General features: G+C 45.3%; 1 protein-coding gene across 14 annotated transcripts in view; it reads left to right on the top strand.

Moving 5' to 3' along the window:
* The first annotated feature begins 7,251 nt into the window (after positions 1-7,251).
* TJP2 (tight junction protein 2) overlaps positions 7,252-27,333 on the top strand; it is a 115,762-nt gene continuing 95,680 nt past the window's right edge. For 5 of the 14 annotated variants that reach the window (XM_070248664.1, XM_070248655.1, XM_070248652.1 and 2 more), the window contains exon 1: positions 10,993-11,132. The gene's annotated coding sequence lies outside the window, so the exon portion shown is untranslated. Of the gene's footprint in view, positions 7,392-10,547; positions 10,776-10,985; positions 11,133-15,459; positions 15,618-27,333 lie in introns of those variants that run through there. The other 9 variants (XM_070248665.1, XM_070248656.1, XM_023627245.2 and 6 more) reach the window with 6 other exon arrangements.

Here is a 27,333-nt window from a genome sequence, read left to right as displayed (position 1 = left end):
CAGTTCAGTGGCATTACATACATTCACATTGCTGTACAACCATCACCACCATGCATCTCCAGAACTTTTCTGGGTAGAGCTCTTTTTGATGGAATAGCTGAAGGCTTCTCCAACACAGGAGCCTCTAAGCAGAAGCCAGAATAAAGAGTGAGAACAGGCTTTGAGCTCAAGGAAGTATGTCCCAGGCCCTGGAAACAATAAGAATATTTCAATAGCCCAGGTGAGAGTTGATACAATAAGGGCTGGTGTAGCTGAAGCCCCACCCCCCCCAAAGCACAAAGGAGAACAGACTTGGCAGTCACTTTTCTCCAGGAAGTAACTCAGTTAGTGGAGAGGCCACCCCAGATCCACAGAGAGACAGACAATTCAGGGCTAAGCACAAGATCTTTAATCATGGAGAGGATTTTTATATCTGTCCCGGAATCCCGCATCAAAGAGCACGTGGAGTTTGTGGACGCCAGTTTATGAGGCTGAGAAGTCTACTGAGTTTCCTTTTTGAGTTATGACTTTCTTCCATCAGATAGGAGCAAGGAGTCATGAGTTTACTTTGGAATGTCCTTTAGCCTGTTGGTACATGTTTGCCTGCGACAGGAGCAATTAGTCATACATTACTGAGTACATTCCATTTTTCTGCCGACAACAAGGAAGTGCCTATATCGCCTCTCCTTGGTCAGCAGAAATATCTTTAGACCTTAATCCACTCATCCAACCTAATAATTTTGTCATCCATGAAATCTTCATGTGTTCTGAATTCTGTACCTGATTCCTGTTCATGGAAAGATCCAAATCATGATTTCTGACTTACCTGGATATTTGAAAGATTCGCTTGCTGTGGTAATGTTACCGAACCCAGGTTCGTTTTTGCCGGTTGCCAGGAAAGTCCAACACCGAGACAATGTCTGATGAGCAGAGAGAGGGTTTAATCACAAGGCAGCCAAGTGAGGAAGCGAGAGAATGAGTCTCAAATCGGCTTCCCTGAAAATAGGGACTCAGGGATATTTATGGGATGGGGGGCAAGGTGGTCTGAAATGTGGAGAGGGGTGATTGGAGGCGAAGAGAGGTGAGGTAATTGACGATCTGCCCAAGCGTAGTCAGCCTCCATGCCTCTTCATAGGACCCATGTTCACAAAATGGTGGCATTAGGATGATCTGAGGGTGGAGTTTTTAGCCTGTTGATGTCAAAAGGTCACTTATCAGACATCTGTGCAGGGCCCAGTTGATGAGCTGGTGGTCTCAACCAGACTGAAGTGGACAAGGAGTTCTAATTCCTGAAAAACAGCTTAAACACCCATTACCATGGTGACCCAGGATCCAGGGAGATGTTACCTATAGGAACCTAGTGGGAGTCAGATAGCATATTGCCTAAACAGCACAGTCAGCAATGGGCAGGTAAATAGCTAAAGGCTATAATCAGTAATTGCAAAAAGGAAAACAAAACTTTAGTTCCTACTACTTAATCATCAATGGCTAACTGTTTGCTGGTTTCAGTAATAATATACTGAAGTCACAAAACCAAACCCAACCCCACAGGCGTGAAAAGGAAATGAAGGGACACACAAAGAAACTGAACATGTTCTTCTTTCAGTTGCTCTTCTAGTTTGCTTTCTTTGGAAACTTGCAGAGAAACTTGAGTAGATTTGCCCTAGGTTGATAGCTCTGTTCTTATTGATATGAAAAGCAGTAAGAGGAACTACAGTAGTGTTGCCTGTAAGGAGGGGCAGCCCTTGTAAATATAGGCAGAGCCAGTGCAAATTTGTAGTGTAAGAATTTTGGGGTGTGTCTGATGAGTTTGCAAACTTTTCTACCAGGCTGATACAGCATGCAATAATTAGGGGTGGGTATAGTGTATGTTCGGTCAGGGAAAGCAGAGGCTCTACAGCTTATAAGGTGCTACAAGTGCAATTTGACATGCTGAATAACTCATCAATAACTGCTCATCTCCCTGAGGTTTAATTTTACAGGTTCACTATCTTTTACCTGAAACCCTTGGGCCATCTGTGTTGGAATTCAGAGTTCTTCAGAAATCTGGTGTATATCCTATATGGCATTATATAATACTTCCAGCCGAGTCTGGAGTGGCACCCCGTCATTAAACCCATGGATATATCCCCAGTGAAACTCATGATTATTAATAGGACATAGAATAAACAAAGATCATAAATAGACCCACATCATCAGTTCAGGGTATGGGAATACTAAGACCAGATCTCTGTTGTAAAAAGATAACCTGATAACTCTAGGGTCAGTGTTTAGGATGGATCGGATTTGAGGAGAGAAAGTAGAAGTGGGAATACTAGTTTAGATTTTGCTGCCAAATTAGTTTAAGCACCAAACTTTTGGTTTCAGAGACAAAACTCTGAAATTTCAGAATTGCAGCTAAGGGTTTATGGACCTATGTAGCCTTCTTGTGAGTAATTCCAAAAAGCAATTGCTTGAACCAATCTCCTGAGTGGCTACAATGCCATAAATCAAGAATGTTGGCCGGGCTGGCCGGTGGAGCAGCGGTTGAGTTCACACGTTCCAATTCTTGGCCGCCCGGGAATCGCCGGTTCGGATCCCGGGTGCGGACATGGCACTGCTTGGCAAAAGCCATGCAGTAGGCGTCCCACATATAAAGTAGAGGAAGATGGGCATAGCTCAGGGCCAGTCTTCCTCAGCAAAAAGAGGAGGATTGGCAGTCGTTAGCTCAGGGATAATCTTCCTCAAAAAAAAAAAAAAAGAATCTTGGCACAACCAGAAGGACCTACAAGTAGAATATACAACTATGTCCTGGGGGGCTTTGGGGAGGAGAAGAAGGGGAAAAAAAAAAAAAGGGAAAAAGAAGATTGGCAACAGATCTTAGCTCAGGTGCCAATCTTTAAAAAAAAAAGAATCTGGATCTGGGCAGGAACGAATTCCTCAACATCGCATCCTTCCACACACATTGCATACATCTGTAATGGAAGGTCCTTCATTGGGGGGTGTTTAGCGTCTATCAGTGGGACCTGAAAACATACAAGTAAGAACTAATATGCATTTGTGGGGTGTTTTTATCTGGTTCACCAGAAGGCAGAAACCCTATGAATCATAACCAGCGAAGCAGGTGCAGGCCACAGACAACTGATAGCTCCCAAGTGAGTTTGAAGGATCTTATTACCCAGGATCCTAAGGGGGTTGTTGCCCTGTTGCCTTGGGAACCATAGGTAAGGATAATTAACTCAGCTCCTTATTTTAGTGACTCGAGTTCTTGATACAATTTCTCGCAGACATGGCTGCCTAACAGTTGCCAGACCCACACTCGCGACACATTTCTTCTCCCGGAAGGTTAACGTGGCACCCTTGGCCGCTCCACCCAGGACAGGCACTGTGGATCATGCTCTCCCAACAGGCCACGTACTGGACTACTCCTGGTTTCCATCTCCCGGGTTTCAGATCAGCAAGTTTGAGGCAAAGCAACCTGGACAATGTGGTTCGTAGGATGGCTTGGGAGCCACGTAAGTAGCTTTTTGTTTTTTCCTCACTGAGGGTGTTTACTATAAAGGAACATATAGAACTTTCTTGACAGGCCGTTTAGTCCTATCAAGTCAAGAAATTAGTATTTCACTTTTGACTTACTGTTCACATAAGAAATCATACCTCGATGAGATAGTTCAATTTTTTAATTCAACACGTATTATTTATTGAGCACATTTATGGTCACTGAGTCAAATGTAAGCTCAATCTGCAGAATTTAGAGGCTGGGGTATGTGTGTGGGTATATGTGAGTGTGTAATCAGTAATAGACTTAGGACCCAACTTTGGCTAATATAACATAAGCAGAAAAGCATGTAGGAAAGCTTACAGGCAGACTCAGCTGGCACAGGCTTCTGCTGACACTGTGCACTAGATGCCTGAGGTGGAGGAACTGTCCTGGAACTATGAAGATGAAAACCACAGGCAAAGATGGGCTGACCCAGTGGCATCATGGTTAAGTTCCACATGCCCTGCTTCAGCAGCCGGGGGTTTGCGGCTAGATCTGGGGCGCACACCTACACAACTAGTTAAGCCACACTGTGGTGGTGTCCCATATAAAATAGAAGAAGATTGGCACAGATGTTAGTTCAGTTACAATCTTCCCCACCAAAAAAAAAAAAAAAACAAAAACCACCCATAGGCAAAGATGCCAGAACAGAAAGACTGGAAAAGCGGTCCCCTGTTTTAATCTTAGAGCTGCTGTACCAAAACTGGATTGTCTGCCTCCAGATATTTTGTGATGTGAAAAAAAATAAGGCTTATTTCTTTTTTGGCCACTGTGGTTGAGATTCTGTTATCTGTAGCTGATCATGATCCTGATACAAGATCCTTCTAGAGCTTTTTCTCTGCGTATATAGAGATATAATTTCTAAGACTAATAACAGTCTATGAGGCAAGGAATATTATTCTCATTTTTAAAAGGGAAACCAGGTCCAAGTAAGTCCAGTGAGCTTACTTCAGTCACACAAGTAGAAAGTGGTCACCCTGGGACGTACGCCCAGGTCTCTGGGACTCCAAAACCCATGTTTTCTCCTATGTGCCCCTCTCTAGAGTTCTTGCGCTGGCAGAGGAAGAGGTTCCTCCAAGTCTTTAAAAAGTACACATTGTTAGAAAACTTTGGTGGCATAGTGGTTAAGTTCGCCCGCTAGGCTTTGGCAGCCTGAGGTTTGCAGGTTCAAATCCTGGGCGCAGACATACACACGGCTCATCAAGCCGTGCTGTGCCGTCCCACAGACAAAGTAGAGGAGGATTGGCACAGATGTTAGCTTAGCGACACTCTTTCTCACCCCCACCAAAAAAAGACTTTGAACCAACAGTATTAACATGCATTTATTGAAAAAAAATAAAAGATCAGATCCTACCGCTTTTTCTAGTACTTTTCCTTTCTGCATAATTGTTTCAACTCTTGTTCATGTGCGTGCAGAGCTGCAGCTATTCTGTACATACTACTTTTTTCAGCTGATGTTTCTTTTTTTTTTTTTTAAGATCGGCTCCTGAGCTAACATCTGTTGCCATTTTTTTCTCTTTTTTTCTTCTTCTCCCCAAAGCCCCTCAGTACATAGTTGTATATTCTAGTTGTAGGTCCTTCTGACTCTGCTATGTGGGATGCCACGTGGGCATGGCTTCATGAGCGGTGCCATGTCCACACCCAGGATCCCAACCAGCAAAACCCTGGGCCGCTGAAGCGGAGCATGCGAACTTAACCACTCGGCCACAGGGCCGGCCCCTAATAGTGTTTCTTGATGTTTCTATATAGCTCACATTTTAAATTAAAAAAGTACTGAATGCAATCTGTAAGATGATGAAAAGGGGGAAATCATCTGGGCTATCACTACCCCAAAAAAACCAAAAACACAGTTTGCATTTTGGTTTATTTTGTTCCTACCCTTTCACCTACACATTTCATTTTTGCATCTTGGTAATCATAGCATGTGAATTTTGTGCTCTGTCATTTACACTGAATATTCCATGGTAAGTATTATCCACGAGCTCCATGAGGACAAAACCTCCATTTTTTGTTCATTATTGTACCACCTACGCTTAGCAGGATATAGTAAAGCTGACTCAATAAATATTTGTTGACTAGAATATTGCTACATACTCTTCATAGTTAACATATAAATGCCCGTATAATGTTCCTTTTAGTAGCTATGCCTTCATTTACTTAACTTTCCCCTAATTATTGGATATTTCTGTTTTCAATTTTTGCTTCACTTTTTTTCATAACAATGTATTATGAAAAGTTTTCTGCATATAATTTTCTCTGCATTTGTTCTATTTTCTTAAAAATAGGGCCCCCAGGGTAAAATTACAGGGTCAAATGATTTGGGCATTTTTTACAAGTCTTGATGCATTTTATGGAAATGCTTTTAAAACAAGGGAGCACTTTACAATGGCAATAGCAACAGGACAGTTTCTTCATACTCTCAGCTGCCCTGATTTTTGCTGTGTTTTTAAATCGTTGCTATTGATTTAAGTGGAAGAATCCCTTAATCAGTTAGCATGCTTATATAACCTCAGTTTAGTGTCACAGGCATACTAAGCCAAATAAATACTCATTAAAATGTGAGCCCATTATTTCAGTCACGTCCCTAATACCCCGACTATTAACCGATGCATAATAAGCACAGGTGCAATTCAACTGTATCTCAACTCTAATTTCCATGACTGGCCTATGTGAACACCAGTTGTAATTATCACAGAACTATTATCTTATGGTTTAGAGCTTTTCGAGCATCATAATGAGAAAGATGATTTTTACATTAGACACTATAAGTAATCATATCCTTTTTTCTACAAAGTCGTTCAATGAATTTATCTCTAGCCGTGTCTCTACATATTTCTATCTCCACCTTTCTCCCTGGAAATTTATAGGCAATCCCAGCTCCAGGGAAACTATGCTTTTCATGTGTGTTAAAAATTAAAATTCAGGAGCTGGCGCCGTGGCTGAGTGGTTAGGTTCACATGCTGTGCTTCTGCGGCCCAGGGTTTCACCGGTTCGAATCCTGGGTGGGGACATGGCACTGCTCATCAGGCCACGCTGAGGCGGCGTCCCACATACCACAACTAGAAGGATCCACAACTAAAAATACACAACTATGTACCAGGGGGCTTTGGGAAAAAAAGGAAAAATAAAATCTTAAAAAAAAAAATTAAAATTCACCAGAGGCTTAACTAAAACTATGGTGATCTTTGGACTGTTAACAAATGATTGACACAAAATATTATTTCTTTATGAGCTGTTTGTCAAAGTCCAAATAATTAACATTGTTGAATGTGATAAAGCAGGCAGTGTGCCACTTAATGAACTAATATTTTCTTAGAAAAACTTCCAAAGTTTTGGCCATAGAAACAATGAATCTCGAGGTAACCCCTAGCTCCAAACAGAGTTATAAATTGAAGGACTTAAGGTATCACACGGAAGTAGAATGGACTATAAAGTGTGTTCAAGGGGATCAGAATAATTAACCCAGTAATTGCTGAGCAAGGAGAAGGCATCATCTTTGCCTACTCTTCTTGCCTTTCTTTCCACTCCATGACGGGAAGCTACACGGGAGGTGTTTATCTGCCCCATTTCTGCCTCTGCTTGGAGAGAAGGTGGGGCTGCTGCCTGTGCGGCCCCATGGAGGAAGGTCCTGGGATTTCTCCAGGCCCAGGAGCAGCCTGCCCTCAGGCCAGACAGGTGTGACTGGGAATAAGGCCAAGGTGGGGAGCATTGAAAGAGCACTCAGCAGTCACATGACTCAGGCAGTCAGAGCCAGTTTGTTTCTGAGAGCTGCAGCTGGCTCCATTCAATCTTCAGGAAGCACCAGGGCGTCATGACCACAACCTCTCACGAAGTCCCCATCAGGACAGACGTCCTTCATCCCATTAGGCTCACTGCAAGTGTCAGCCAGAAGGTACGCGACAGATCTTCCAACCCACCCCACGCATTTATTTTACTTCTGCTTTTACTTAAATTCAAAATAGTACCCAAAAGTACAGGTCTGTCTTCACCACCGTCTCTACCCCTCTAAATCACAGCCTCTCCCACTCGCCTTTCCAGTTAACCACTGTTGTCAAGATGCTGAGCATCCTTGCGGCCCTTTTTCTATCCGTTTGCATATACATGTGCATGTATGTATTGCATAAAGAGGTTCATACCATACATATGGTTCTGTAACTTGCCTTTTTCCTTAGCAACAGGTCTTGGAGTCGTGTCTTTGCATGTTGGGTTCATATAGACTAGCTTACTGCTTTTAACTGATGGAGAGCACTCCTCAGAGTCAGTCAGGGGAAATACCTTAAAAAGTTGTGATCCCTCATCAAAGCCAAGACAGACATCCAGAATTCAATCCAATTCAATTGCCCTGCAATTTTTCTATCCGAAAAGTTCAAATATACAAAATAGTGGAAAGGCTGGTACAGTGCCACCCGTATACTCGCCACTATTTTCAACAATTGTCACCACTTTCGTTGGCTGTCACTTTAACTCTGCTAGAGTTAGATGGTTCTAAGATAATTATGAAAAGAAATAGGATTCATCAAATCCCAAGGTCTTGGGGCTGGCCCCGTGGCCGAGTGGTTAAGTTTGCGCGTTCTGCTGCAGGCGGCCCAGTGTTTCGTTGGTTCGAATCCTGGGCGAGGACATGGCACTGCTCATCAGCCATGTTGTGGAGGCATCCCACATACAAAGTAGGGGAAGACTGGCACAGATTTTAGCTCAGGGCTAATCTTCCTCAAGCAAAAAAAAAATTAAATTAAAAAAAATAAGGAAACCACCCAGAAAGTCACCAAAATACATTTAGCACATTCTGTGGATGTACCATTGTTTATTCAGCCATTCTTTTGCTGGCATTTCATTTTAATTTTTTGCTATTCCAGACACACAGGAATAAGCATTCTTGAATATATTTCTTTCAATACTTGTGTGACTTTGGGGGGCAAGGGAGATAGATACCTAGAAATGGAGTTGTCAGGTCAAAGGGTGAGGAGACTGAAGTTGAGGCCAGAAAAGTTAGATGCAAAACTCAGGATCACACAGGGCAGCAGGTAGCAAAGTGAAGGCTGGAAACAAGGCTCTTTCTGGGGCTCTGCGGTGCGCCCATCGCCAGGAAAGAAAACAGCTGTCTTATCAAGGGATGTGTCCCACTTTAGACTGTGGCGTCACCCTTTGCCCCTCCTGCCTGGCCAGCCTGCAGGTGAAGTACAGTATCGATTTCAGAACCTCAAGACACAGAACACAAGAGCTCCCTGTCACAAGAGGCAGCAGAATAGGGCTTTGTCTGGAAAGGCATGGTGGTTTCTATGGGACGGCCTTGGTGCCAGTGGCACAGAGGGAACCTCAGCTGAACTCCAGCTCAGAACCCTGAGTTCTCATCCCACTTTTCATAGCACTGCCTCTGTGGCCCATAGAGGCGTCTCTTTTTATTTCTCTGAGCAGATTTTGCAGTGTTTAGTCTTCAGAGTGGACATGGTTTTTAGTTACTGAAAATGCTGTTTTGCTGATTACAGGAAAGCACAGACAAAGGAATACATACAGCATGTACCCAGAATAAAAAGAGTGGGTGGGAAAAACGAAGATAATGTCAGTTACCAGCTTGGCCAGCCAGAGTCCCTTTCTTCCTACCTGAACACATTCAAAGAAAATCCAAAATCCAAGACTTGCTTGAAATGTTCATTTCATTTCAGATACAGAGAGAAATTAAACAGATGTTTTATTGTGTGTGCATACACATATATAGAAAATGAGTACGCCACCCAAACACATGTAGTAGCAACATCGACTCCATGTGTGTACTAGATTAAATCAGTGATGTATGATTAAAACTTTAAAAAATTTTTCCTAATTTAGGGAATATCAAATTTCCCCAAATATCTCATAATTTTTTTTAATGGTTGCTTGGTTTGAATCAGGACCCAAACAAGAATTATACATTGTATTTCATTGATACTACTTAAGTCTTTTAATCTGTAGGTTCCCCCCACCCCATCATTTTGAACACCTTGCTACTTGTTGAGGAAACTGGGTCATCTGTCTTTTTGAGTTTCTCATGTTCTGGATTTTGTTGATGGTACTCAAAGTAGTTGTTTAACACATTCCTTTATTCCAGCAGTTCCTATAAACTGGTAATTGGATCTAGAAGCTGGTTCAGACTCAGGTTTGCTCTTTCTGTGCTGGTGTGTATTTCCATCAGATGGCACATAATGTCTAGTGATCCTTTCTGTGATGTTGGTGGCCATTGATGACCACGGCCTTGATCCATTATTTCATTAGGGTTTTGGAAAATTCAAATGTTGTCATCCCTTATTTATTGACCAGAATAATTTCCTCGTCAACGACTTAAGTTATCCTGAGACGCAGTTTGGACATGTCTTAGCCTGGGTTTCTCAAGAAGCAGAGCCTTGAGACGTGGGCTGCATTGGGGAGCGTCGTCCTAGGGAAGAAGTGAGGCATGGGGGAAGCAGAGAGCCAATTCAGGGGAGCCTCCCCAGGAGTCTCCTGCTTCAAGCCAACACCGCTATCCATCTCCAGAACATTTCATCACCCCAAATTGAAACTCTGTACCCATTAAACAATAACTCCCCATGATCTTTCTAGGCTTTTTAAAAAGACTCAATGGAAGGAGCACCGGCTTGCCAGGTGCAGGCTTGGGCCCTTGCAAGAGGCTGCCCTCCCGGCTGAGCAGGGATTCCGTTGTGACTAAGCAGGCTCTCCGGTTAGCGCTCCCGCCCTCACCTATTGTCCCAGCGGGAAGAACCGGTATTTCCGGATTGGGGCCTCAGACTCTGATGCCGGCTAAGGGCGAAGGAAAAAGGAAGGGGGCAGGGGAACGGAAGCCGATCATAAAAAGTTAACTTTCCACCAAAATCACTAACCTGCTTCGCATCCCCCCCAACAAAAACAAAGACCCCAATACCATCGGATAGACACTCGCAATGGCCCACAACCATCCTCTCGTGGTCTTTTGAAGGTAGCAGAGCCGAGCCCTTCCTCGCCAGCACCCCTGGGGAGGATCGGAAAGCCGACCTGGGCAGGAATAAAGAAAGCAGCACAGAGAATTCCAGTCGCCCTGGGCGGGAAGAAAGCTCAGCAGCGGTTTTGCAGAGAAGGGAAGAGGCAAGGGAGTGGGCGCGCCGGCTCTGGGACGAGGCGGTCTCCGCGCCCCAACCCCTGCCCCACCACTGGGTGGCGTGTGTGACGCTCCCCTCCGTCCTTCCCGACACCCCAAAGTAGCGCTGCAAGAAGCTGCGTCCTTCCCCGAGGTGACACGTCTGGCACCCTCGGGATCTCCAGGACGCAGGTGACAGCCGCGGGCCACCCTCGTCCCCTCCGAATCGCCGCTCTCTGACTCGCCGCCGCCCACCTCCCCCTGCCCCCACCCTGCATATTCTTTTTCTTTCTTCTAAACCTCCAAACAGGAAATAGCTTGAGTCACAATAATACACAGGAGCAGCGGCCGAGGCCACTGGCTCCCGCCCATTCCCGGGGCAGCCTCCTGCACTCCGCCTCGGGCCAGGCGCCGCCAGCGACGCGCGCGGGGAGCGCAGGGGACACGGGCCCAGGAGCTGGCGCGGCGACGGAGCGCGCCCAGGCGCCGCCGAGAGCCGCCTTCGCCCGGCGCCCGACTCCGCTGACTGCGGCCGCCACCCGCCTCCAGGCGAGTACCCTCCCTCCTCCCTGTCCCTCCCCGGGCCCGAGAGCCGGCCGGGCGGCCGGAGGAGAGCCGCCCCAGGCGCAGCAGCCCGGGCTCGGGCGTCGCCGGGCTGCCTTCCTCCTGTCCCAACTTTGGCGAGGGAGGGATTCGCGGGATGTGGCGGGGCGCTTGCGCCGTGGATCTGTCGTGCGGGCGGAGGTGAGGGGCAGCACCAGTAAATGCGAGTGGATGCCCCCCTCCCCTCCCGATCTCTGGATTCGGGGTGTACTTCATTGAGCATTGATTTTTTTCCTCTCTGGGGATGCTTAACTGACTTTTGCCTCCTCGTACCCCCAGGGGACGACAGCGCGTCACGGGGTTTCTGTTGGGGAATCGCCCGGAAGTGGGTTCCAGCAGCTACAGGTGCCTGGGAGCCACCTTCTTTCTCCTACCTGGCCTAGAGCCTTCTACCCCAAGGGATGGGAACTGTTTCACTTTCTGCTGAGCTTCTCTTTAACCAGATTAAAAGGGCCTCTGAGTTTCTGTTGGCGCAGCCAGCGTTTGCAGTATCTAGAGAGGGCAGGAGCTGGTGCCTTGGGTTGAGGGAGGCGCTGGTTAGCTGAAAGCAGGTGAGGCTGCCGGGCGGCCAGCAGATCTCAGCTGCGGGGCTGGAAAACTGTGCACACTTGCGAGCCGCGCTGTACAGCCCCAGAGGTGCTCGCAGGCCTGCGCAGCCGGCAGAGCGGGGATCTGTGCCCCCGGCCCCGCAGGGCTTTCGAGCATCTTATGTGTGTGTGAGGTTTTGTTTTGTTTTTTTTTCTACTTTCTGACCCATTTGTAAGGGAGGGGCCGAGTTCATCAACATGCTGGGTGTTGTCAGTTTTCAAGGGCTGCATTGCAAGATTCTTCTATAGGAAACTCAATCAGAACTGAGTTGGAGACTTTTATGTTGGATAAAGGCCACTGAATTCCAGGCATTCTTCGAGCTTGAGAAGGGTATTTTCAAGCCCGTTTTGAAGTCTGCATGAGGGCTTTCTGCGAAACTGCCTCTCTGTCAACTATCCTTGTCCTTGGCTGCTTCCTAGTCCCGGATGGGGTGAGGGGTGGGGGGTGCTCTCTGGCGGCCCCTTCAGTCAGTCCTTCTGTCCAAATGTCTCAGCGTATTTTTACAAACGGTGGTTGGTAGGTAAGTTGAGTCCTTAACCAGGTTGCTTGAAAGATACGCTCGACCCTCTGCATTTCTTGGTGAGGCCAACGGTGTTCTAGATGCTCAGACCGATAGGGTGACAGCCTGTTTACTTTCCAGTGCTCTGGGGACTTGTTGCTTCAAGGAGGCCCATGGTCCAGGCGCAGGGGCATCACCTGGGGGCCTATTAAAAATACTGGATCTCAGGCCCCACCCAGACCTGCTGAGTCAAAAGTCCCAGGGGACTGTTTGCACATTAACGTTTTTTTTTTTTAAAGATTTTACTTTTTTTCCTTTTTCTCCCCAAAGCCCCCCAGTACATAGTTGTATATTCTTCATTGTGGGTCCTTCTAGTTGTGGCATGTGGTTCGCTGCCTCAGCGTGGCTTGATGAGCAGTGCCATGTCTGCGCCCAGGATTCGAACCAATGAAACACTGGGCCACCTGCAGCGGAGCGTGTGAACTTAACCACTCGGCCACGGGGCCAGGCCCTGCACATTAGCGTTTGAGAAGCACTGGCCTGTGGTGTTTAGGGAAGTTTTCTGCTCAGTGAAAAGAAGTGATTCACAATACATTTCCATCCAGTCCTCCATCTGAACCTTGATTTTTGCCAGGTGGGGACAAATGCACCACAGCCGAATGGGTCCCAGCCCCTCGACCCCAGGGTGACAGGCTCCTTAGCAAGATTTGGACAAGTGGTTGGCATACTAGCCTGTGATTTTTTTGTTTCTGGATGCTTTTATTTTATTGTTGTGTAAAATATACATAACATAAAATTTACCATTTTAACCATTTTGAAATGTACCATGTAGTGGCATTAGGTACATTCACGATGTTGTGCAACTATCACCACTGTCCATTTCAAGGACTTTTTCATTATCCCATTAGACTCTGTACCCATTCAACTATATGCCATTCTCCTCCTCTCCCCAGCCCCTGAGCCTCTGGATGCTGTTAATGATATTTTTTGTAGGGTATAGAAAAGGTGGAATAGGAATGTAAAGTAAAACTAAAATTGTGTTCACAAAACATGAACAAACATTTGGAGATTCCTGGGTTGCTGGCCTGGTGGATATGGCACTCTAGCTACAGGCTCTTAGAGACGACCGTAAACCTGATACCGAACCACGTTCCTTTTGCTCGCCGCGAGATTATACCAATCTCCGAGAGGACAAGCTTGCAAAGAGAAACGGTTAGTCGCAAGGCAGCCAAGTGAGGAGAAGGGAGAACCAATCTCAAATCTGCCTCCTGGAAAAATGGGGATTAGGGATATTTATGGGATAAAGGGGTAGAGTGGCCTGCAGTGTGGGAATAGACGATTGGAGGTAAGGAGAGGTGAGGTAATTGACGATCTGCGCAAGAGGAGTCAAGCTTCCTGGCTCTTCACGGGACGCATGTTCACAAAATGGCGGCCTTACCATGATCTGAGGGTGGAGTTTTTGGCTCCTTGGTGTCTATGAGTCCTCCAGGAAGGCCCAGTTGATGAGTTGGTGGTCTTAACCAGCCTGAACTGGACAAGAAAAAACACACAGGTTATGCAGTGACCTAAGCAGCCCTCAGAGATGTTATCTGTAGGGTGTGGCTTAGTAATGCATTACCTAACTGCTTTTGCAAACAACTAACTGAATTTAGTTAAAGCAAGTTGGCCCCCAGTTTCAAACCCATGAGGATTTCCTTTTTGGTTTGGCTTGAAAGGAATGGAGCTCGCCAGGGCTCAAACTACACTAATTAACTAAACGTGATGCTGGTAAAATCCATCTGTGTACTTCTTTTACCTGGCTTCATTTTAGGTGTCTTGTTTATATTGGGTTTAGGTTTTTTTAACACTGACTCAAACTCAGTTTTGAAAGTAGTTGAAATAAACCCGAAGGAAAAGCGCTGTTGTTTGGTAAATAGAGACGGTCACAGCAAGACTTCAGAATGAAGATTCGAAGTAATTTTCCAAAATACCCCAAACTATTTTGTTTCTGCTTTAATGTTAAATAAGTCCAATGACATTTTTCCTAGTTGTACAAATGTTTGTATACTTTAGAAAAGCCTTGTAATAGTGAGAATTATCTCCTTAAAATTGTCCAGCCTGTGGTTTGAGGACACGCTGTTCAGTGAGATCATAGATATGAACTGGTGATCTAATAAAAATGGTTTCATTTATGATCTAAGAAAGTTATTGTCATAGATCGAGAGTGTGGTTCAGAATACGTAGGTGATCAGAGATATTTGGAATATTTACTAAATAGCTGATTAGTGGGAGATCTTTCAGATTCTTTCCAGATTCTTTTTTTCTCTGAGACCCATGACTTTTCTTGCGTTATGATTCTCATCAGAATGAGGCTGTCAAGTTGTAGGAAGGAACTTCCAGCTTCCTTTGACTGAAAAGTCCCTCTGAAATGATGAATGAAAATAATTCAAATGGGCAAGATTTGGCAGAAAATTCTCCTTATTGAGGAGATTCTTATAGTCACAGGGTTTTAGAATGTTATTTCCTTCTAATTCTAGTAATGCAAAAGGGAAAAAGTTTCCCTCCTCCACTATATTCTCTTTTGAAATGGCAATATAGTTCAGTGTTTTATTTGGTGAACAAATGCTATTTTGTAGTCCACATGTAAGAAAAAACTGTCCAGTGAATGGTTTTACCAGTGATTCAGTGATGCCTGGGGAATCATGTGGGGAATTTAGTAAATATGGAAACTCTCCAGCTACTCCCCGACCTACTGAGTGAGAATCTTTGCATTGGAATCTGTTAACACCTTGGGTGATTCTGGTATATAATTAGGTTTGGGTTTCTCTAGAATAAACACACACATGCAAACTAAGATAATTGAAAAGTTAATCTGAAGGTAGAAGAGAGCACAATGTTATATTAAACATGAAATAAAATTAATAATGAATTTTTCCTTTAAATTAGGTAGTCATAGTTTCAGGTGTGGCAAATGTAATCAACACCTTTTGATGTTGATCATCATTCTTGAGATCTGAGATTTAGAATCCTGAACACCCAGAGGAACCCAGTGGTCTCCAGAGGAGAGATCAAGGTATTAGACTATTTGACTTAGCATCAGCCAACGTTTGTTGAGTGCCTATTGTGAATCCGGTATTTTCAGATATATTCTCATTAAATCTTTATAAAAACGTTGAGAGAGGTATTTCTTTTTTTCTCATTTTACAGACGAAAAAACTGAAGCCAACCTGGGTCTTCCTACTCTAGACCGTGGTAGTTTCCGTGGTCCCTCCATGTAGCATAATAAATCCCTGCCTACGACTCTGTTTCACCTTCAAGAAGCTATGGTTTCATTAATTCTTCATTCAGATCTCTTGGAACATCAGGTACTATGTGCACCAGGTCCTGAGGCAAATAAAAAGATGAGCCAAAACTGTAAAAAATTCCTAAAGAGCAAAGAGTTCTTTTCCGTGGTACCACAAGACCTCTGATGAGTGGTCAGTTAGATTATACTTGCTTGAGTGTAGCATTAGTGTAGCTAGTCCAGCTCCCAGAAAAATCAAGTCTTGGTCATTCTTATGGTTGAGATTGGTCAGCTAGGTCGTCTCTGGGCATTGGCCTCACAGTCTCTATGTTGGTGCCTCAAGATGTTACACATGTAGAAGAAAGGGCACAGAATTTAGGTAGAGAAAAACTGACATTTCCCTTGACCAGCTGCCTGAGCAGGAGGAAACCTCATAAACTCAGAGCCACTGCCTCCTGGACTGTAAAATTAGGGAGTAATTCTCCCCTCTAAGATCGTGGTAAGGACTTGAAGGGAACTTATTTGTAAAAGTGCTTGTAAACTGTCAGATGATGATAAAAAGCTATCTCCTGTCCTCATTTGGGAGAAGTTTACAGTGCAAAGGAGACAGAAAAAGCAACACATTTGAGGTAACTAACACTTTTTAGTTAACTGAGTCTGTTTGTAATTCTTTTCTAGCTTTAGGCCATTTTTTAAAAAACAATTTTATTGAGAAACAAAATTCACGGGCCATACAATTCACCTATTTCAAGTGTACAATTCGTTGGTTTTGAGTATATGAACAGAGTTGTATAACCGTCACTACAATAAATTTTAGGACATTTTTATTGCCCTAAAAAGAATACCCCCCAAGCCCCCATGAACCCCTTAGCTGGCACCTCCCGAGCCCCTCCCTCCCTCACCCTAAGCAACCACTAATCTACTCTCTGTCTATAGATTTGCCTATTTTGGACATTTCATATAAAATGGAATTACTCAATATAGGGTCCTGCATGTCTGGCTTCTTTCACTTAGCATAATGTTTACAAGATTTATCTGCCTTGTAGCATGTATCAATGCTTTATTCTTTTTATTGGCAAATAATATTCCATTGTACGTGTATACCACATTTTGTTTATCCATTCATCTGTTGATGGACATTTGCATTGTTTCTACTTTTTGGCTATTATGAATAATGCTGTTGTAAACATTCATGTACAAATTTTTTATGTGGATATATGTTTTCATTTCTTTTGGGTACATACCTAGAAGTGGAAAACATAACACTATTTTAACATTTTCAGAAACTGCCACACCGTTTTCCAAAGTGGCTGCACCCGTTACAATCCTACCAGCAATGTATGAGTGTTCCAATTTTTCCATATCCTCATCAACACTTATTGTATCTTTTTTTTTTTGAAAAAGGTTAGCACTGAGCTAACATTCATGGCCAATCCTCCTCTTTGTGCTGAGGAAGACTGGCCTTGAGCTAACATCTGTGCCCATCTTCCTCTACTTTATATGTGGGACATCTGCCACAGCGTGGCTTGATAAACGATGCATAGGTCCATGCCCAGGATCCGAAGCAGTGAACTCCAGGCCACCAAAGTGGAGTGCGTGAACTTAACCGCTGTGCCACCAGGCCGGCACCTTGTATGTCCTTTTTATTTTAGACATTCTTCTTGCTGTGAAGTGGTTTTGAATCACTCTGCTCTGATGGCTAATGATGTTGAACATCTTCTCAGGTGCTTATTTATTATGCCATTCTTTCTTGACTTTTTTTAGAAAATTCTTTTCTAAGGGAAAACTAGATAAAGAAAGAGGGAAATCAGTTTTGAACAGATTCTCAGTTTTGGTGGTTTAGAAGAATACTGAAAATGTAAATTGAGCCCATTGGTCTTTTGACATTTATTTCAGTTTGGGCTCATCTTTTTATTTGCTTTAGGTCCCAGTGCATGTAGGACCTGATGTTCCAAAGGACATGAGTGAAGAATTAAGGAATACGTAGCTTCTTGGAGGTGAAGGGGAGTAAGTAGGCAGGGACATATTATTCCATATGCTGATTTAATGCCCTCTAAAACATCATGCACCTCTCAAATGTCAATTCAATAACACACCAAAAAATGCATTGGTGCTAGTGGTAGACATTTTAAACACTTTAACTAAAATATCGTTTAATATTATTTTGGTTAACATCTGTCCATTCTACTTATTGAAATATACAATGATATACTTTAAAAATCGTATTAACAAATTGTTTACATATTTTGTTAGGATACTCTTTATTTTATTTTCAAGTACTCCCAAAAGGAGGTAGACTGGTGGACATTTTTGGGTTAGTATGTTTTTGTTCTTTCCCAAGCTGCCTAGCAGTGTTTTTTCTCTATTGCCATGTGGACAACTATCTTCATGCTCTACAGTCACAAATCAATTGTGAATTTTTAAAATACCTGTTGGCATTTTGGAGGCCTACTCTATTGAACTTGGTTTGTGCTGTTTTGATCTTGCATTACTGGTAATGTAGGTAGCATTAAGAGAAATAGGGACATCAGCTGGATTTAGAAAAAGAAAATGACTTCCATTTGAGAATTGTTTGAGACAGCCGTGGAGTAAGCAAGTGGCAGTGTGTGGTGCAGTGGTTTTCAAAAATGAGCCTGAGTCTGGTGGGGCGGAGGGTGGGGAGGGAGGAAGCTGAGAATCTGCATCTCTAACCGGTACTCAGGGGATGCTGATGCTTCTGGTTTGGGGACCACATTTTCAGAACCAGTGGTTTGGAGGTATTTGGAAGTGTAGGCCTGGAGCAAGACAGAGGGAAGGGACAAGGCTAGAGGTTGCCTTGGGCATCCTGTGCACACAGGAGCTTCGTGGAGCCAGGGGAGTGGGTACAATTGAGGAGCGACATGGACAAGTGCTGGGCCCTGAAACATAGGGATCTGGTGGGGAGCGTTAGCTGAAAGAAGAGAAGCCTCTGAGATGGGGAAAGCATGGGCAGAAGGTAATGAGGTGACCAAGGCCGGTGAGGGCCCCAATTGTTCCACGTAAACAGAGGAGCGAGGACACACCTGGGGTTGGTTGCAGAGGAAGGACTGGGCTGCTGTCCAGATGGTGGGTGTTGTAGCTGTGCAGGTCTTGCCTTTCCACCACTTTCAGGAAGGCCAGCATTACCGGGTAGTGGGATATGCTGCTTGGGGCCACAGGGTCAGGTGTGGACTTTCATGAGATGACAGAGCCCCTTTAGTCCTTCAGGCCACAGTCCTGGAGTCATGACTGACTCCTCTCCTTCTTGCCTGTCAGTGCTAACTGTAATCAACTTAGAACCACGGCGAGCTTTGTGAGCCAGAAGCAAGAGTCCTTAGTGCAAGTGGGGCTGTCAGTTTTCCGCCTTTCATGCGTTTGCCCGCTCAGCTTAATAGCTTTAAGATCTGTGCTACCGTGCGTCGAGTCTCCTTAGCGTAACTCAGTATAAGCCGATTCTGAGAGCGGGTGCTGACAATCCACATTATGAAGGTCAGAAGATTTGCTACAGAAAAGAAACCCAAGAAGGGCAGCAGCCCACTGCTGTTGGGTCCTCTGACGCTGAGCTGTGTGCCACCCTTCCTGCTGGTTTCACAGAGTCGAGACAAATGCCTCCTGATTTTATTTTATATTTTAATTTAAAGGAATCCTCATTATATTTGAGGACATAAAGCATTTCTCTTGGGTTTCGGAAGAAGGCCAAAGCCATCCTAAGGTGTTCTGTGTTATCCTTTGGGGACACTGAGCAGAGCGAGAGGGTTAATATCAGTGGTTGTAAGCTAACTGCCCAGCTCTGCCTGGGGCGGGCCGGGTGGTCAGGAGCTGAGTGGCAGCTACCTACTTTAGACTCACCTATTTGTCCCCAGGCCTACTTAGCTGGTTGCACACTTTTGCATTCCTGCCTAGCCCCTGCAGCTCTGGGTGTGTGATTCTTCTGGTTAATGGACAGGACTGCATAGGAAGTCTTTCACAATCCTGTTTGTGTGGAGAGACCGTGTCTTGAGACCCCCTAAGACCACCCCCAGTCTCAAAGATTCCTGGAGGCCTCCCAGAACTTCACATATAGCCATCCTCACCACTATGAATATTACAGTGAAAGAACACCAAAAAAGTCCCCCAGGGGAGAAAGTATATGGAGCGAAGACCGAGGAAACCAGACGCAAGCTTCCAAGTGTCTTCCCCCAGTGGGGTCACACAGGACATGCTTAATTCCATCAGCAACGAGCTGTGGCAGCCCACGAAATGTTGCCAACATTCCCCTGTTCATTAAAGACTCAGTGCCCAGCGTTTTACCTGGGGACTTGTTACATTGACATCCTCCGCACAGCGTGTACCAAAAAGTTCAGACTCCCAGAGAGAAAACAGGTGTCAGCCACTCTTATTAGTCCTGGGAAGGATGGGAACCTTCCTAAAATCCAAGTTCCCAGATGCCAGGCAAGGGCCTACCTTGTCCATAGTCCTTTCAAAAGATGGTAACTATTCTGTGTACTGATGGGGCTGAGGATGGGAAGTGAGGATGGTGATGCAAGCCCCTGCACTTGGGGAAGGGGTCTGTCCATGCAGCTTCAGAGTCTGGTGCTGCAGGAGCTTCTCTCCCTCTGATCAAAGCAGGGGAAGGCAGAAGTGACCTTGGGTTTTGCACTCAGGCCTTGGTTTCAGGATGATGACTGGGATTCCTTCACTACAGGGATCGAGAAGGGCACATTGGAAAAGAGTTCAAGCCTTGTTCATTCATGCATTCATTCATTCTTAACATGCGCTATTGATGCCTGTACTCTGCCAGGCATTGTGCCAGATGCTAGGGATATTGAGCAGAGCAAAGTCTCTGCCCTCATGAGACCCATATTCTGGAGGAAGACAAATAAGTAAAGAGGCAATTACATTCATCATGACGGGGATAGGACATACCTAGGGCCCTCGGGCACCTACCCAGGCTTAGTGGGTGTCAGAAGGCATGAATTTTGTAATCAGACCATCCTGGTAGGAATCACACCTCCACCACTTCTTACCTGTGTGGCCTCCGGCAAGTTGCTTAGTCACTTGGTGCCTGAATTTCTTCACCTGAAAACAGGAGGATTTTATATGCACCTTTCAAGGTCGTGAAAATTAAACAAGATAATGCATATAGAGTGCTTGTCTCAGTGGTTGGCACAGTGGACATGTTCACTAAATAGTGGTTTATCGACATCTAAGCAAGGGGAAGGTGTGTTAGCTGGAGGGTTTGGCATCTGCCATACCCTTGCTCTGTGCACAGCCTCATGTGAGAAGGCTACCCTGCCTCCCGCCAGCCCTGGGCTCATAGAGGCACTGCAGGCTGCGTTCCTGCCAGCGCGCTCTGCTTTCGGGTCCAAGAACACTCTTTGCTGTATCGCTTTTCTGGCTCTTGGGGATACTTTTCCCTCTGCTTAGGATGCTTCAGATCCTTTTGTCAGCCTAAGAAATATCTACTTATATTATTAAGACCTAACTCAAGGACCTTCTATGTGAAGACTTTGCCAAGCCAAGCCCCTGCGACAGGATTGCCCACTCTCTGCTTTGTCCCCTCCCTCTTCCGTGGCCACTCGCATCCCTGTTACTGCATACTAGGTTGCAGTTACTTGTCATCCCATTGCACTGGGTCATTCTCTTTTTTTTGAGGAAGATTAGCCCTGAGCTAACTGCTGCCATTCCTTCTCTTTTTGCTGAGGAAGACTGGCCCTGAGCTAACATTCATGCTCATCTTCCTCTACCTTCTATGTGGGATGGCTACCACAGCATGGCTTGCCAAGCGGTGCCATGTTCGCAACCGAGATCCGAACCGGCGAACCCCGGGCTGCCGAAGCAGAACATGCGCACTTAACTGCTGCGCCACCGGGCCGGCCCCCGACTGGGTCATTCTTGAGGACAGGGATGGTTTGGTGTTATTTGTATGTCCAGGGTCAATCAGTGTTTGATAGGGAGGGAGCGGCTCAATGGTTGTTCAGGGAATGAATGAATGAATGAGTGTGGGGTTGAACTAGAAAACCCAACAGGAAGTGGATACAATGTCAGCAGAATAGGTCTCTGCCCTCAGATCAGAGCTTGCAGTGTAGGGGGGAGGCAGAAAGAAACAGGAAAACACAAATATGTAATTAGAGACTGAGAGGTGACACAAGGAAAACAGAGTCTGGTCCAGCAGCAGATGCAAGGGGAGCTGGAACCGGCAGGAATGGGAGGTCCGAATGTTGATGCCCTGGGCAGTGTGCTGTTATTTTCTGCAGTGTGGGCGGTGCTGGAGGCTGGAAGGACTGGTCAGGCAGGGAGCCGCACCAGGAGAGCCAGGAGCCCTCCAGATGGAGATAGATATGCAGATCAAAGGTTATAAGCAACTCAACTGCCAAAGGACAGGCCCATGAGAAGATCTAAGTGGACACTGGGAAGCTTGAAGTGGTCCAGTCAGGGGCCGTGGAAAACTGGGGTCGAGGGCCCTAAGGGTGATTGAGGAAGTGGCACCCAGCGAGCTGAAAACCCGTCTGAGCTGGATCCAGGATAGTCAGCTCAGGCTTCCATAACCAAAGGCCATAGACAGGGCGGCTTAAACGACAAACTTTTATTCTCCACAGTTCCGGAGGCGGAAGTCTGAGATCAGGGTGCCAGTGTGATCAAGTTCTTGGTGAGGGCCCTCTTCCTGGCTTGCAGAAGGCTGCCTTCTTTCTGTGTGCTCACATAAGCTTTCTTAGGTACGTGTGTGCAGAGAGAAAGAGTGAGATCTCTCTCTTCCTGTTCTTATAAGGGCACTTTTCCCATCAGCAGGGTCCTGCTCTCCTCACCTAATCTAAGCCTAACTACCTCCCATAGGCACCTCCTCCAAGTACACTGGGGATTAGGGCTTGGGACATAAACATTCAGTCCATAGTCACCTGGGCCAATAAATATTTACTGAGGAAATAATAATTGTCGCTAGCACTTAGATAGCATTTCGTATGGTCTAGGCCCTAAGTGTTTTGCATTTTTCATTAAATTCGACTCTCACCCAACCTTCACAGGTAGGTGCTATTATTATCTCTTGTTTACAGATGAGGAAACTGAGACTCTGGGGAGGTTAAAAGACTTGCCCAGATCACACAGCTAATTAAGTATGAAGCTAGGAGTCAAATGCAGGCAATCTGGTTCTAGAATGCACTGTCTTAACCATTATACCCTGCTGCCTCTTAATTAGCAAGTGAACTCTGATATTCTTGAGTATCTATCATATGCTGGTTCCTGAGCAAGGAGAGACTCTGGAGATACAAGGATGAATATGACATCCGGCTACCTTCTAGGCCATCACAGAATGCTCATGGAGACAGACCAGCAAAAACATAATTTTTTGAAGTCAATTAAAATTTATTGAGACTAACGAGAAACTTTCTTTACCTTTTTCTCTTTTTTTTTTCTTTTGAGGAAGACTAGCCCTGAGCTAACATCCACTGCCAATCCTTCTCTTTTTGCTGAGGAAGATTGGCCCTGAACTTATATCTCTGCCCATCTTCCTCTATTTTTATGTGGAACACCTGCCACAGCATAGCTTGATGAGTGGTGGATAGGTCTGTGCCCGGGATCCGAACTGGTGAACCTCAGGCCTCCGAAGCAGAGTGCGCAAATTTAACCACTATGCCACCAGGCCTGCCCCTACCTCCTCTTTTAACTGTGATACATAGGACTATTGGCAGAGGGAAGTGTTTTGTCATTTCAAATGTGTCTGGCAGTTAAACTGCTTGAAAAAAATATACTGTTTAGGGAATAGTGGGCTGACTCATCAAATTAAAATTTACTATTTATTTTTAGTAGAGTGAATAATATAATGAGAATAATTAAGAGATGGTAATAGGTAACCTAAAATTTATAAGACTCTCAAGATGCAATTGAAAAAGTAGATGTATTGAAAAAGTAGAACCACTTCTGTGAAAGAATTTTTTCACTAAAAAAATATAGATAATTTCGAAATATTTTATAGGAAAGTTTAAAATGAGATGCCTTAAAAGCCTTGTGGTATTTGAGGATCTTGACTATTAGGGTCCTGTGGAAGCTCACTGAGCCCAGGAGGTAACTCACTTCCGGTTCTGGATGGGGGTGTCCAGGGAGAAACTCAGCCCATGAGGGGGAGGATGAGGAGGACAGTGCCCCCTTGGTGAGGAGCCAGTGTGGTGATGGCGGTGTTGGGGCTTACTGGAGAAGGAGAAGGAAGAGGATGTCTCCTTGCCACAACTCCACATTTGGATCCACTGAAACCGGCAGATTGGGCAAGAGGGGGAGGAGAGAGAAGAAAGTCTGCAGCTAGGAGGAGAGTCTGAGGGTTGGGGTGTGAGACCTCCTGTCTCAGAAGAAGCAGCACCCCCTACCCAGGGATCAGGGAGCAAATGCTCTGGCTGGCTCATCAGATGCATGAGGATCTACTTTTAGAAGGCACTAGAACAGAATAGTAAAGAGTCAGACCTGTGCTTGAATATTGGCTCTGCCACTTAGAAGCCACGTGATCTAGAGCAGGTTTCTTAACTCTGAGACTTATTTTCCTCCTTGTAAAAGGGAGTCAGTAATATTGCCTTCTCCCTGAGTTGGGGTGGCTCCAGTTTCATTGCTTTTTTGGTTATTCTTTGTCTCAGGTCTGCAACCTCCCATCTTGAAAGGGGAAGGTTTCGTTCAGCCTCCCACACTCTCAACCAATGATCATGAGCTCTTTTTTCAAGGGACAGAAGCTGGCTCTGAGAAGAAAGGATCTTTCCAGCTTTTTTCCAAGGTCTTTTTGTTTCTTTGGAGACCTCCTCATGTTCACAGCTCATCTTGTCGTTTGCTTCAGACCTTCGCTCCTCTGGCTCTGCCTTGACAGGTAGCATCCCAATAAGCTCCATTTCTTTCTCTTGACAAAGTCCCATCATTTCATTTCCTCTCTCCTGAAGGTTTTGAACGGTACTTTCAATCAAAACTTGCTCAATCTGACATTATTAAGATGACCTGTCGGGTCTGCTTTTCTGTCCTCTTCTTCTGCAGTGTTAGTCTAGATTGATTCTTCTCTCCATCTTGGATGTGAGATTCATGCTTGATTTTGGAACATCGGGCAGTTTCCTCCTGGATCTTCCTGCCTGGTCATCAATGTGGTCTCCATCCTCTGATTCCAACTTATCACCCCGTTCTCTTCTCCAAGAGAAGCTGCCAGTTCTTTGATCTTGAGTGAGCAGCATTCCACCAGACGCGGCTCTGACTCCCCACACAGGCCCTGGAGTGCTGTCCAGTCTTTCTTAGTTGCTCGTAATAGTTTTATGTGGCTTTGTCCTCTTATATTTTAATGGATTCAGCTTCTGCTTCCAGAGACTAGATCATTCTCACAGTATCAGACATTGGCTCATCTTGAGCATGGAGAATTTTTTTTCCTAGCTGTTGTGCTCTAAGGCATTTGCTGGACCAAATTACAGGCTGGACATGTCCAGGCCATCAGTTACGTCTGGGCTTTCATCTTTTTCCATCACAGGGCAAAACTTCAGGAGAGCTTTATATTGTTTTTTCACTTTAGGCAGCATTATAGGTTGAATTGTATCCCCTCCTCCTCCAAATTCAGATGTTGGCATCCCAACCCACAGTTCCTCAGAATGTGACCTTATTTGGAGACAGGGTCTTTACAGAGTAAATCAAGGTAAAATGAGGTCATGAGGGTGGACCCTAATCCAATATGACTGGTGTCCTTATAAGAAGAGGAAATTTGGACACAGACATGTACAGAGAAAAGATGATGTAGAGACACTGGAAGAAGATGGCCATCTCCAACCCTGTCAACACCATGGTTTTGGACTTCCAGCCTCCAGGACTGTGAGATAAAGAAATTACAAGATTTCTGTTGTTTAAGCCACGCAGTCTGTGGTACTTTGTTATGGCAGCCCTAGCAAACTAACACAGGCAGAAAAAGAAATTCTGCCTGAAACTGAGAACCATTAACACAGCGGCTATCACGGCACACTCCTCCACCTCCCACTGATACCCAGGGAGAGCAGGGCTGGGTCTCACATGATCAGGTTCTTCTGCCTTGAACTCCGCGGCGTCTCCTGGGTATACAGCTTTGGGACAGGATGAAGCTCCTCCCTGGGGCCCCACACTGGGGCTCTGCGGCCAGCTTGGCCACAACACTGTGATCACTGAGCAGATGTGCGCCTGGAACCAAACCTGTGTCTGACAACCAGGTGGACCCTGCTGGAGAGGGTTGGGGGCAGACCTCAATCTATGTGGAGCTCAAACGCTCTCAATGCTACCCAGGACTCCTTCTTTCCTTTAATTAATCTTCTCCATGGAAGGGCCTTCCATGGCCCAGAGGACCCACTGTATCCTCTGCACACATTTCAACACAACATAAATTCATCGTGGTTCCAGTTTTAATAGGTTAAGCAGAAAGTATTTGAGAGAAGAAGGAGCACCTAGCCCAGTCTGGGGTTCAACCAAAAGAGCTTTCTGGAAAAAATGAAGCCGCAACTAGTTAGCAAGGAAAAGAAAATAACACACACTTTCTGGCACATAGAATATGCTGGACATTACAGGTGCTAAGAGCTTTACATATAATAACTTAGTTTTTAAAACAACACCATGAGGTCAGTGCTCTTACTAGCCCCACTTTACAGATGAAGAAATGGAGGCAAAGAGACATTAAATGACTTGTCCAAGGTCACACAGCTAGTTAGTGGTGGAGCTGGACTTCAGTCCTAGGCAGTGTGGTGCCCCAGTTCATGCTAGTGAGTGGGAGGGGTGTGTCAGCAGCTGGAACTTCTCTCTCCAGGAGCCGGCAGCAGACTGCTGTATCCCAACCCTTCACCCCTGGCGTGGTCCCTGCCAAGTTCCAGAGACTCTCTCCCTTTCCTACAATTGCAGAGCAGAGGTGACTGATATCCCCCTAAGCCAACGAATGGCCAAGCCCCTCTTGAGCTAAGCCAGCTCCCATCAGTGTTCTAAATTCTGTGCAATGCCTCCTCACTCGTTGGCTCCTGGGCGAGAGACTGGACAGAATCCAAAACTCTAGGTTCTGAGTGGAAACGTAACATGAACACAATTTCTACCAACACTAGTAGGGAGATTTCTCTCACGTAAGGAGTTGAAAGTTTTTTATTTCTTAGGAATGAGGGTACTTGAAGAATCCATGAATTATTATGTAAGCAGGTTATTTGGGAGGGGCAGTCAATAAGGTGATTTTAATTTTGGCTTTTAATTATTCAGTAGCAGAGGTTAAAAATCTGGGAAATATCATAAGGAAGAACCTCCCCAGATAGTGGGTACCATCTGAGGTGGGCCCCAAGATCCTATGTTTACTCTTTTGAACTCACTCCAGCCCCTGGGTCCCTGTACCCTTCAGCCAGCCTGTTTTCCAGTCTCTGTTTTTCCCACAAAACCTCTCAGCCTTGGGGGTTTTGGTTCTTTGACTGTGTGTTGAAGGAAGTTGTAGCTGCAGGGAGAGTCAGAAGTTTATCAGTGTACCTTGTTCTTACCTGCAGAGAAATGAGGATTGAGGAAGGTTTCTTGAATAGGTATTGGGGATGGGAAAAGCAGAACAGATGGCAAAGGTGGCAGGAAGGCAGGGAGGAAAAGCTATCCATTGAATGCATATACATCATCTCATTGATTATTGAAACCACCCCTGTGTTGTGGTCTTATTCCAGTTGTACAGATGATCAAATAGGTTCAGAAGGATCAGGTAACTTGTTCAAGTTCACAAAGTCTTAAACAGCAGAGGTGGGATTTAAATCGAGTCTGATTTAACCACATTTAAGTATTAACCCATTTAACCACAGCTCTCTTTCCCTGTGTCGTGGGTTTATATGATTGGGCACCCACAA

The sequence above is a fragment of the Equus caballus genome, chromosome 23 (assembly GCF_041296265.1).
Source record: "Equus caballus isolate H_3958 breed thoroughbred chromosome 23, TB-T2T, whole genome shotgun sequence".
Taxonomy (NCBI): Eukaryota; Metazoa; Chordata; class Mammalia; order Perissodactyla; family Equidae; genus Equus; species Equus caballus.
Note: the sequence above shows the minus strand (reverse complement) of the source record. Positions and strands in the feature narration are given on the sequence as shown.